Genomic DNA, 12111 nt, shown 5'->3' with positions numbered 1-12111 from the left:
CCGTAACAATGCACCCTCATCCATACATCCATCCAGCTCCTCTCTTCAATCCATCCTCATCCAAACATCCATCCAGCTCCTCTCTTCAATTTTACCGTAACAATGCACCCTCATCCAAACATCCACCCAGTCCCTCTCTTCAATCCATCCTCATCCAAACATCCATCCAGCTCCTCTCTTCAATTTTACCATAAAAATCCATCCTCACCCAAACATCCATCCAGTTCCTCTCTTCAGTTTTATGGTAACAATCCAACCTCACCCAAACATCGATCAGGCTCCTCGCTTCGATTTTGTCTTCTCAAATGAATACCTCAAACCTTCAGTAGTTCATCCAGCCCTGCTCCTGGTAATGCATCTCCAAGGGAAAGTGGACAGCGAAAGAATTCCTCACAAAGGTTGGTTCAGAGTAAAGATTACGAAATTCTCTCTCTCTCTCTCCATTACCTACGTGATAAATGCACCATGGCCCCCAGTTTGAAAGCCACAGGTCTAACACCGCATCCTGTGAGTGGTGGCCTCTACAAAACTACTTCCAGTTTTTGTCCCTACTCAGGAACGACTACTCTTTCCACGGCACACCACTCTCTCTCACATGTTGTAGCATTTTCTCTCTCAACCCCCGTCTCTCCTCCTCCTCCTCCTCCAATCCACCTGACTCTCATATACTCTCCTAGTCAATCTCACACTCGATTCACTCCAGACGGCTATACCATCTGAGTTTTTTTTTATGCAAGAAAAAAAGAACCAAAGGCTTATTTTTTCTCCTACAATATAATCCTCTATACAACGATCTTAGACGAATTCTCATCACTCGGGTACCTTATTTCATCAGCTCTAACTCTAGATTTATGTTCATTCATCAAACGCCTCACTATACTCCTTTTACTCTAACTTGGCCCAGATTTCCGTCCTTTCTCAGCTTATTTCATTTAGCTCAGTGGCAGAAAAACTGTACTAGGGCTCTACATCCTTTCCACAGCACTTCTTTGTGACTAGCACCATATTCTGGCGTTAATTCATTGGTGCAAGTCAGCAATCAAGAGGAAGAGATGGTAATTTTAGGCGAACTTAAAGTGAAAGGGGTATATGTACGATAGTGTCGGTGCCAATACACTGTCATTCAATGGTTTCTTCACTCCTACGCTTCCTATTTTCTTGCCGATGCCCCCAACGTCCCTACCACCTTCCTTCCTTCCTTTCTTTCTTTTTCTTTCTTTCTTCCTTCCTTCCTTCCTTCTTTTCTTTCTTTCCTTCTTCCTTCCTTCCTTCATCCTCTGCTATAGTCTTTTTACCTTAACCGGGCCCATTTTTTGTCCTTCTGCTGTATATATCACGTAGCTTAGAGGCAGAATAAGACAATACTGTGGCTCTACATCCCTTCCATAGCACTTCTTCTTGACTAGCATCATAATCTATTGTAAATACCTTGATTCAACTCAGTATATCAAGTTGGAGAGAGAGTAATTTTAGGCCAAGTTAAAACAAAAAGGATATGCCATCTTTGTTCACAGCATTGCCAGAATACTCCAATATCGGCATTTTGTGTGTGTGTGTGTGTGTGTGTGTGTGTGTGTGTGTGTGTGTGTGTGTGTGTGTTTTCCCTGTATCATTCACTGCCAACATTATATTCATCTCTGTGCCTTTTGTCCAACACCATCACTTTGCATACCTCAACATTCATTTTTCGTTCTTCACACACACACACACACACACACACACACGTTCCTACCAGGCTCAACGTCATGGTTACTGAAATAGGACATAGAGTAAATTATTTCAAAATTAACCCTCCTGTTTTAGAAATGAATACTGGCGAGTTTGGCGATACTTTTGCGACTGACGGTACATTTTCAAAAACATTACTTGGAGACAAAAATTCAGCGTAAAAGTAAGTACAGCCAGACACAAAAGTTAGCCTACTATTTCACTGCGTCAATTTCACACTTCAGGTATGTCACCTTTCTCCCCGACGCATCACAAAAAAGACCATCATCTATGGCTGCAGGGAAACATTAAATTCCTCTCAGCTTACAAATATCAGAAGGCGGCGACCATCATCCACTCACCTGATGTAGTGCTGCCTACTTCTTCCTTCACCTTTATCACTTATAGTGTGTCTGCCCTCTCTCTTCCATTTCTCCCATCTTTCCTGTCACTTTTTATTACTCTTCTTTGCTTTTAAGATGCCCTTACATTGAGTGACATGCCAAATTGTTTCCTGTAAGCCATGAAACCATTTACAACGCTAGGTGGTAACCATATAACCAACCCAAACGTGTTCCCAACGTGTCAGCAAGTGGGTTGGCAGAGGACTTGTGTCTCTCTCAGTAAAAACAACTAACTCAAAGACAAACAACCACCCCTTACGGGATTACGGTGTCTGGCTACAGATAGACACATAGACAGAAGACAGTAAGACGCAGAAGTGAAATGTCAGGCCAACTTTCGCCCATGACTGTACATTAAGTGCATTCTGATTCTGTACTTACAATGTTTGTTGTATGCCAGGTGAAGGACGCCACTTACCTGCAAAAATAAAATGAAAAATAAAATATACACGATAGGAAAAACATATCTCTTTACTCTGAAACAATAAAATAGTTAGAAATTAATACTAACTGAAAGCTAATAATAATAATAATAATAATAATAATAATAATATTAATAGATGCACAACATTTATCTGAACAAAAAAAAAAAAGATATAAACCGTCATTTTCATCACCATCATCATCATCATAATCATTGACACCATATCATCATCATCATCTTTAACATTAACACCACCACCACAACTATCATCATCATCATCATTATAACCATTCACACCATCATCATCATCACCATGACCCACTTTTAGACAGAACAATATCCGGCTGCCCACCAAAGGTCTAAAGACATACCATCTGACCTTCTCCTGTGACCCTGACCTTCGACCTAATGCACTCAAAATTAAATCCCTTCATCCTTGGTTGACCCTGAACCCTTCCACAGTTTAGTCTAAATCAAGTCAAAGCTGTTTATGTTGCCCTAGCCATATGACCTTGACCTCTGACATTCCCTTGTGACCTTTATTTAGGATTCTTTTCAAAATCAAATTCTTTACTCTTGCCTTACCCTTAACTCGTCCACAAATTTTTGCCAAAATCAAATAAAAACTGTTTACGTTGAGTGTCATGTGACCGTAACCCCCGACATACTGTTTTCAAAATCCATAGATCAACCCCTTGGCTGACCCTCAACCATTCTATGAAGTTTAGTCCAGAAGTACTGTAGTTACTGTAGTTCTGTTCATGGCACACACATGGATCGAACTTTGACCTAGCCCTGTGATACTGACCGTCTCCCTATTGTTCACATTATTTTATATATCTATATATATCTATATCTATCTAAATATATACACGTGAGAGAGAGAGAGAGAGAGAGAGAGAGAGAGAGAGAGAGAGAGAGAGAGGGGTGGGTAATAAATCAATATGTTGAGGATAAACAAAACTAGTACGTGATGGAAAACTTAAACATAAAAACAACAAAGACAATTAGAAGGCTGTCAGGGAGCGCATACCTTCACTAACGCAAATAAAACTTACCATTAACTGCTGCAGTTCCTGTTTCCTACTCTAGATGAATACTTTTGCGATCTCACACCGTCAATTAATTCTACGGTCTTAATTTACCCTGTTACAAAATCTCAGACAGTGCACACCTCCGCCAACGTCGATAATAATTCGGATTTTCTCATACATCAGGATCCGGATTCAACTCAATATCTAATCAATTCTTCCTTGAGCCATTGCCCACCTATCTACCCAATTTCATTAAAATCTGATAACAACTTATTGGGTTATCTTGAACACAAACAAACAAGCGCGTGCGAATACAAAACCTGCGTCCAGGTTCGCTGACGGAGGTAATAAATGGGTAAAATTATACATGCATGGCGGCTTAAGTTTAAGGTATCGATAAATATCTAACGTAACTTATAAATAATAATAATAATAATAATAATAATAATAATAAATAGATAAAAGTATAATTACAGGAGTTAAATGAATTATGTCGATAAAGATAACTAATATATGATGGTGAAACTATAAAAAAAAACAAGACTGTGTGTGTGTGTGTGTGTGTGTGTGTGTGTGTGTGTGTGTGTGTGTGTAAAGACAGAGGGGGAATGGCAGCATCACTCAGAGCACTTCCAAACAGTCTCAAGGGAGAAAAATATACACAAAGGAGATCAAGTGTGAGGTGAACAAAGGACTCCCTCTCTCTCTCTCTCTCTCTCTCTCTCTCTCTCTCTCAACGTGAGATTAAGGAGAGATCACTTCTAGGGAGAGGAGTAATTGATGAACTTCGCCATGTATAAGTTTTTTATTGCCTACCCTCTAGTATGAAGTGAAGGAGAGAGAGAGAGAGAGAGAGAGAGAGAGAGAGAGAGAGAGAGTTTTAAAGCTGAAATTACCACTGAAATGGCCTCTTTTCATAACACGGCATCAACAGAATGGGTGGTGTAAGTAACCGCAAAATTTATGAGTACTATGGAATGAAAGGACAGGCGATGCGAGCTACATGCATAATGTTTTGGCCCGCGTCTGTGTGTGTGTGTGTGTGTGTGTGTGTGTGTGTGTGTGTGTGTGTGTGTGTGTGTGTGTGTGTGTGTGTGTGTGTGTGTGTGTGTGTGTGTGTGTGTGCACTAACTGGTAATGGCCAGAGGTCTGTGTGCACTCATCCTTCGCCTACATTATCTCTCACTAAACCAACCAAGCGTGCAGGTTCCCTGTGTGTGTGTGTGTGTGTGTGTGTGTGTGTGTGTGTGTGTGTGTGTGTGTGTGTGTGTGTGTGTGTGTGTGTGTGTGTGTGTGTGTGTGTGTGTGTGTGTGTGTGTGTGTGTGCACTAACTGGTAATGGCCAGAGGTCTGTGTGCACTCATCCTTCGCCTACGTTATCTCTCACTAAACCAAACAAGCGTGCACGTACTCTGTGTGTGTGTGTGTGTGTGTGTGTGTGTTGGTGTGGGTGGGTGGGTGGGTGTGGGTGTGAGGAAATGGTGGGTTTACTGCTCCCAGAATCACATTATATATTTCACTCATTCGCTTCCATTTTATTCCAAACCAATATTCCAAATCATCTTTATTTTTATTTATTTATTCATTCATTTATTTATTTACTTCTTTATTCCTTCGAGGCAGCTAATTTCCTCTTTAATTTCCCGTCTCTCATCCACACGTCACTTCTCTTAATTCTTCGTATTTTCCCTTTCCACTTATCTTTCCTTCCGTACCGCTCTCATGCTCGGGGCCAACTCTAGTTCTGTATTCCAACTATAAGAGTAGGTCACGGGAGCCTGAGAGTGTCAATATTGTGCCCAGTACGAAGCTGCAATACTGAAGAATGAAAGCTTACTATAAATTGAGTTTAGAAGACGAAAAAAATAAAATTCGAAATAAAAACAAAGAGAGTTCCTGAGAAATAAAATAAAGAAAAAAATAGTTGCTGACACTGCAAACGAAGAAAACTGGCGATAAACACATAATTAAATGATGTGCTAAAAGGAAGGAAGGAAGGGATGGAGAGAGGGAGGTGCTGGAAGGATGGAAGGAAATGATGTGCTAGAAGGAAGGAAGGAAGGAAGAGATGGAGAAAGGGCGATACTGGAAAGTGGGAAGGTGATGCAAAACATGAAGAAGGATTGAAGGAAGGAAGGTGCTTGGAGGAAGAAAGTTATGTAGGTGCTGGAAAGAAGGAAGGAAAATGCTGGAAGGAAGGAAGGGAGGGAGATACTGGTAAAAAGGAGGGAAGGGCAGTGCCTGAAGGAAGGATTTAAGGGAGAGAGGGAGGTGCTGGAAGAAAGGTGAGAAGGGAGGACAGTGTTGGGAGGAAAGGAAGAAAGAAGAGATGGGCTGGAAGGAAGGAAGGAAGCAAGAAAAGCAAAGGAGGGAGGGAGGGAGGCGCCGAAGGAATGGAAGGAGAGATGGGAGAAGAAAAGAAGGGAGCTGTTGGAAGCAAGGAAGAAGCTAAGGGACACAGGCGGTAGATGGAAAGGAAGGAAGGCGCTGAAATAGAAGGAAGTGGTGGAAGGAAGAGAGGAAAGAAGGAAGGACGAGAAGGAAGTTGAGGAAGAAGCAAAGAAAGATCAGAGGCGTTAAGAACAGAAGAAGGGAGACGCTGGAGAAGAAAAGAATACACCTTTCCCCCTCAGGCCAAATATTAAATTCCACAAACTCGCCAGATTTTCCGCCTTGCTCTGCTCTGAAAACACACACACACACACACACACACACACACACACACACACACACACACACACACACACACACACACAATCTTCCCGGCAATATAAAACTTTCCACACACTGATCCTAACCTGACAGTTTCCAGGGATGCCACAATGAGACCTGGGATTACAGACTACTCAAGGTCCCAGCAAGTCTTGGGGTATTAGGGAAATGGAAGCTGTCCCAGGTGGAGGTGAGTTGTGAGATGAACTGACGAGGAAAGGTAAGTTGGAAGGAAGGTGGAAGGGGTACGGAGGAAGAACTGGATGGTGAGGAAGAGAGTAATGGAAGCGTCATAGATGGAGGCAGGTTATGTGACGGACTGACAAGGAAAGCTAAATGGAAGGAAGGAGAGGAGAAGAGGAAGAGTTAGATGGTGAGGAAATAATTAATGGAGAGTGTTCGAGATGTAGTTATGTTTGCAAATGATTGACAAGGAAAGCACTCAAAATGTTGTGTGAGAGAGAGATGATGGGAAGGAAAGGGACAGAGGAAAAATTAAGAGGGTGAAGTACTGAATTTCAGGGACTTTATCCGGCCCAATATGTGTCGGGTCTGTTACACCAACCATACACCATACACCAACCATATACCATACCAACCATACACCATACACCAACCATACACCATACACCAACAATACACAATTATACACCAACCATACATCAACCATATACCATACACCAACCAGACACCATACACCAACCATATACCATACCAACCATACAACATACACCAACCATACACTAACCATACACCATACACCAACCATACACCATACACCAACCATATACCATACCAACCATACACCATACACCAACCATACACCATACACTAACCATACACCATACACCAACCATACACCATACACCAACCATATACCATACCAACCATACACCAACCATACACCATACACCAACCATATACCATACCAACCATACACAACCATACACCACACACCAACCATACACCATTCACCAACCATACACCATTCACCAACCATACACCATTCACCAACCATACACCATTCACCAACCATACACAATCATACACCAACCATACATCATACACCAACCATACACAACCATATACCATACACCATACACCAACCATGCACAATCATATACCATACACCAACCATACACAATTATATAACATGCACAATCATACACCATACACCAACCATACATCATACACAACCATACACCAACCATACATCATACCAACCATACACCAACCATACAGCAGGTGTCAACTCCCCTAGCCCTGCATAACACCCCACTTCACCTGCCTTAACTGGAGGTCAAACACTAAGCCCACCTAACAACCACTGACCTCTAATTGCCTGTGTGTGGAACGACCATGAAGTGTACACCCTTAACCACTGCTACTGAAATGAGTTATCCCTACCATGAGAGGGTTAATGGCACCAGTATTGAAACTCTCAGGCTTCTACACGTATTCAGTTGAATAAAATCGTGTGGTATAAGCTACTGAAATGAAATACCCGAGTTTTCCCTACCATTAGAGGGTTAATGGTACCAGTATTGAAACTCTCAGGCTTCTACACACACTCAGTTGAATAAAATCGTCTGGTATAAGCTGGAATAAACTCCCCTAGAGTTACCCCGACCACGCCAGGGTTGATGGTGACAATAATAGCACAATCTCCTTTACTTATCCTGAGTAAAATCGTCTGGTGTTAAATGGAATATAAAACCAGATTTAACCCCCTCATGAGACGGTTAGAAATGAGCACAGATGAAGGAATTCCAATCTCATGTTATTTTCTCGAGACTGAAATGGTATAGTGTGTTTCCTGCAACTTGACAAGCATCCCTAACCCCCTGAGCTTAGTTTACGGCAGTGGGGTAAGACTGGAGGGCAGATTTGACTAGTGACCAAGGAGATTTATACCCATTTCCCATCTAAAGCCCGACATTCATGTAACTACAAATTATCTTGGCCAATTTGACTAGTAACCAAGGAGAATTATACCTACTTCAAATCTAAAGCTCGAGATTCATGCAAATACGACTAATTAGGATCGATTTGACTAGTAACCAAGGAGATTCATGGCGCTACGACTTATTATTCAAGGTGTGGGAGTGGCACAGTTCCGTCAGATGATAATAGATTATCAGGGGAACATCTACAACCACAATAACAAAAACTTCCACCACTACCACCACTATCACCCCTGCTACCACAACTACCACCACTACCACTGCTACCACCAATACCACTACTAACAATGCTACCACAACTACCAACACTACCTCAATCACCATCACGACTGACACCACGAGTACTCCTACTTCTACTGCCACTACTATTACAATTCCTACTACTACAACTACTACCACTACTACTTTTTTTTTTTTTTTTTTTTGTGTGTGTGTCCGACTTCTGGGCATAGGCTTCGCAGCCTGCTCTCAAGGCCCAGTAGTCCTCCTACATACATACACCTCTCTACATGTCACCACTTCGGCGCTAACACCCACTGTCCATATTGAATACATGCTAGGGCTGTCTCATACAGGACTGGTGTATTGGTATTAGCGGGGGTACTTTTATGACATGTCGGCGGGTTATCTGGTAGATCAGGAAAGTCTCCATTTATGAAATTCAAATCCTTAAACTGTTCCCTGCCCCAGCCGGGATTCGAACCTGTGTCCATCAGGACTGCAGGTCGCCTCTCTACCGATTCAACCACCGCCTCACCCTCTACTACTACTACTAATAATAATAATAATAATAATAATCGCATCAGAGAACGTCTTCACTGTTACATTCTCGCTCTTATTACATTTTTATTACATTATTACATTCTTTATTCCGGCTACATAAACTACTTTATTTAGCGCTGGAGAGGGGGCAGCCATATAGTAAAGTTAATAAAGGCTGTATCGACCCTAACCAGTTACAAGATAATCGCCTAACCAGGATTACATCGCCTGAAAAAAGGTGGATTAAATGGAAAAAAAAAAAAGTGATAGGAATGAAGTTGTTAGGCGAGTTTTTCGAGAGAGAGAGAGAGAGAGAGAGAGACAGACAGACAGACAGACAGAGAGAAAGGGGAGATGAAATGGTTAAGCCAATTTTTCCACAATTCCTTCCAGATGATAGAGAGAGAGAGAGAGAGAGAGAGAGAGAGAGAGAGGCCAGGCAATGCTCATTTCAATTTGTGATAATTTTCGCAACACACTGCTAGTAATCAAAAGACTATTTATTTATTTTCCAAGCTGAGATGATAACGATAACGATAACAGCCAAGCCCATATTACCCCCTCGATGCTATAATACCGGCCTAATAGTAATAATAGTAATAATAATAATAATAATAATAATAATAAAGAAATTAAAGAAAATACTGTCTTCCTCTCAACAGCAACATTACACAGCTGACAACCCCATCATCATCATCATCATCATAAAGACATAAATAAAAATCTTGTCTTCTTCTCTACATCATCATCATCATCATCATCATCATCATATAATAAAGACATAAACAAGAATCATGTCCTTATCCCCACAGCATCATTCCAGGCAGCAGACAAGCCCATCCTCCTTCCAAGAACCTCTAAGAAAGCAATATTCCTTCCCGAGACCTTCAACAAAACAATATACCCCCAAGAACTCCTTAAGGAACAGGCCGCCCCGTCTTGTCCCTTACGACTCCACTCTCCCTCCACCCTATCTCCAGCAATAACATTTTTATCCCCAGCAATAACACATGTATCTCCAGCAATTACATTTTTATCTCCAACAATAACATTTTTATCTCCAACAATAACATTTTTATCTCCAACAATAACATTTTCATCTCCAACAATAACATTTTCATCTCCAACAATAACATTTTTATCTCCAACAATAACATTTTCATCTCCAACAATAACATTTTTATCTCCAACAATAACATTTTCATCTCCAACAATAACATTTTTATCTCCAACAATAACATTTTTATCTCCAACAATAACATTTTCATCTCCAACAATAACATTTTTATCTCCAACAATAACATTTTCATCTCCAACAATAACATTTTTATCTCCAACAATAACATTTTCATCTCCAACAATAACATTTTCATCTCCAACAATAACATTTTTATCTCCAACAATAACATTTTCTTTTTACCCATTCAGTCCGGAGACGTATTTTTGGGGGAAATTTATCTATGCAGTGTTTATTTCCGAAACGTTTACTTTTTTCGACTATTCATGCTGCAACGTTTATTTTAGAAACGTTTAATTTTGCACCGGTTATTATTGGGACGTTTATTTTTGCACCGGTCATTTTGGCAACGTTTATTATTGCACCGTTTATTTTGGCAACGTTTATTATTGCACCGTTTATTTTGGCAACGTTTATTTTTGCACCGGTTATTTTTCCAACATCTATTTGTCTAACGTTTTTATATTCGCAACGTTTTTTTTTTTTTTCCAACGCTGACATCTGCAAATAAATAAAAATTAAAAGTAATAAAAATTAAACCCCTTCGGTCCAATGACGCAGTTTATATTTTCGTGCTACTTCCAGACGATGCAATTGACCCTGAGACAGACTTCACCGACTGGGGGAGTTATTTACAGCCTTCAAGAACGGCTTCAGGACGAGATCTTTCCTAAATTTAATAACATTCTCTACAGGGAGCATGAATAAACAGGAACATGCGTCAAATTGTTCTTGTTTTTACTTAACCCCGTTCTTTCTACCCGAGCAGACTCGTCGATCGCAGGTAAGCAACTGTTTCTTTAAGGCCATCAACAGTACAGTACATACACCGTGTAGGGATCTGACGCCCCCTTGAGGTAGACGGCACCTAACCCGGGTCAAACCAGGGTACTTCCGTGCCGAGGTTCAGGGAAATGTGAGGTCTGGCTTCTGGGTGAACGCTGCTGTTGCTCCACCTCAAGCGTGCACTGCCCCACCTCGCGAAGGCTCCTCTACAGCACCACGCTGAACTTTGACGACTTGATATATCCGTAATTAACCCCCTCTGTACGTACAAGAGATTTTTCCTTGGTTAAATAACATCATCTGGAGTAGCCAAAATAAAATATAAATAAAATAAAAAAAATAAGAAGTGAGTTAAAAGCGTACGATCGAATAAAAAAAAAATCCAGACTTCGCGCGTAAATGTCAAAAAACTGGGCAGAAAGTTTGGTGCTTATCTTTACAGCTTCCCTCATTCTCAGAACTGACGGGGCGGAATAGTGGAATTATATGCAAATGACCACCAATTCGCCTCCTTAACCTTTTCTGAAGTTGTTCCTTGATACTGAAGTTCCTCCTTGATACTGAAGTTCCTCCTTGATACTGAAGTTGTTCCTTGATACTGAAGTTGTTCCTTGAAACTGAAGTTGTTCCTTGATACTGAAGTTGTTCCTTGATACTGAAGTTGTTCCTTGATACTGAAGTTCTTCCTTGATACTGAAGTTCTTCCTTGATACTGAAGTTCTTCCTTGATACTGATGTTGTTCCTTGATACTGATGTTGTTCCTTGTTACCCTCTACTCGGCCAGACTTTACTCTTTGATTTTATTTTTTGGTAAACGTAACTGGTTCGTTGATCGTAACTTGGCAAATATTTTCGTCCCTTTGCTGTTTATTTCGCGTAACTAAATATCGGAATAAAACAGTACTCGGGCTCCATATCCTCTCAGTAGCACCTTTTCGTGACTAATCTTAATCTGTTGGTACAGATCAGCAGTTATGATAAAGACAAACCACATTTAGGCCAAGTTGAAGTGAAGAAAATATAGATTACTTGTATGCCGGAGAATTTCGTCCTTTTTGCGGCTTATTTTGCGTAACTCTG

Source organism: Coenobita brevimanus, chromosome 29 (genome assembly GCF_032717465.1).
Source record: "Coenobita brevimanus isolate Jiangsu-jjx chromosome 29, ASM3271746v2, whole genome shotgun sequence".
NCBI lineage: Eukaryota > Metazoa > Arthropoda > Malacostraca > Decapoda > Coenobitidae > Coenobita > Coenobita brevimanus.
Note: the sequence above shows the minus strand (reverse complement) of the source record.